General features: G+C 42.6%; 1 protein-coding gene across 1 annotated transcript in view; it reads right to left on the bottom strand.

Annotated features, from left to right (window-relative positions):
• The window catches only part of LOC109469495 (leucine-rich repeat-containing protein 15-like), a 3,386-nt gene that overhangs the window by 640 nt on the left and 1,050 nt on the right, over positions 1-1,696 (bottom strand). The window lies entirely within an intron of this gene.

The following is a 1,696-nucleotide window of genomic DNA, read 5'->3' as shown; positions in this document are numbered from 1 at the left end:
ATGTACTACATGCTTTTGAAGTTGTTTGCAAACCTTACGAGCTTTTCAATCACACTCAGGAGAGCCCATAAACTGGTATTGACTCTGTAAGGACGTGTCCTTAGACAGTCCAAAGTAAGTTCTTAACGAGTAAAGAAATGACATTTTTAAAACAGTACTTCAGACCTGTTTATGCCTCTATTTTATTGCAATGATCCATTTACATGGGATACAAGAAGCACACTGGTACAAATACTGACCATTAAATGTAGTTATGATCTAGAGTCAAAAACAGGGTTTTCAAGTGTGCATTGTATACAGCTTTTTGGTAATTCTTCATACATACTGTGGCAAAATATGATAAAGCAGTTCTAGGTACCATTATAGTGAAATACGACTGTGGTATCTTACTGCATCTAAAATGACTAATGTATAGTACATGTGATAGTAATGTACTAGCCTCTTGAGATAGCTGTACGTAGGTCAGGTATTGATAAAATCTGTCTTAAGAGTTCTCCTGTGCAACACCTCTGTATACTACTACTAACAATATTAATGGAACTCAAGGCAGTCAGAACCAAGGACAGGGCACATATACCCACCACCCTGGAAAATGTGCATAAAGTGATCTCCTATGCAATATCTCTGTATAATAACACACATTATAACAGAGATACTGATACAAACAAACTGTAATGTAAAGGGAAGGCAGTCAGCACCAAGGACTGTGCACATATATCCGCCACTATGAAAAATATGTATAAAGTGATCTCCTATGCAACATCTCTGTACAATAACACTCATCATGACAGATAACAGACAGAGATACTATTGTGTAAATGGTGGAAGGCAGTCAGCACCAAGCCTTAGATTTTGGTAACACATTGGTATAATGTAGATAGACTAAATCATTGGTATAATCCAAATCTAATTTTTTGCTGGCTGTTTAGGTCCATGTCAGTGGCTGGTAGCCATGCGAAGTGTCCTGGCCATTGTGGGGCATAATCAGAGGTTGGTAGCCATGCTCACTCACAGGTACATTCTCATAACTGGCAGGCTCAACGTAAGAAGTGTTATCTCTGTCGCATAGCCCTAGGGCCTGTCTGGGGTCACTAGGAAGAGATGGCATGTCTTCGTAAGTCTCAGATTGGAGAGAAGCTGACTGTCGGGCAAGCAGTGGGTGTGTGGCATCAGAAGATAGACTTCCAGTGGTTTGCCTCGGAAATGCCCCTGTTGGAGGAGGGTCCACAGCTTTGTAACTATGCTCCGACACGGAGGAAACTGGCCGTGGAACGGGCTGTGGATTTCTGATGGATGGACTGATAAGTTGGGTTTGCCCTGTCTGATCCTGCCCACTGGTTATCACAGTAATTGTGGCGACGGCACTACTATAAAAGGCTTGGCCTACAGGAGTCCCTTGGTTGCTGCTGCTTCTTTTACGCCTGATTATGAAAATGATTATACCAATAATGAGGGCAATGCCAGCTAACGCACCTCCCACAGTGCCAACAATAACACCGAGGGAGAATGTGGGAGGAGGATTGGGGTAAAAGACATCTATAGAGACGGAACGTGTGAAGCCGACAGAATTTGTTGCGGTACAGACGTACTGACCAGAATCTTCAACAGTTACATCTCGTATCATGATGGTACCATTCACATCAACTGTCACCTTCCCAACTGAATCTACAGTAGCGTTCAGTCCAGATGGGAGTAG

The sequence above is a fragment of the Branchiostoma belcheri genome, unplaced genomic scaffold (assembly GCF_001625305.1).
Source record: "Branchiostoma belcheri isolate BF01 breed outbred unplaced genomic scaffold, Haploidv18h27 scaffold205, whole genome shotgun sequence".
In the NCBI taxonomy this organism is placed as follows: Eukaryota; Metazoa; Chordata; class Leptocardii; order Amphioxiformes; family Branchiostomatidae; genus Branchiostoma; species Branchiostoma belcheri.
This window is presented reverse-complemented; position numbering and strand designations above follow the sequence as displayed.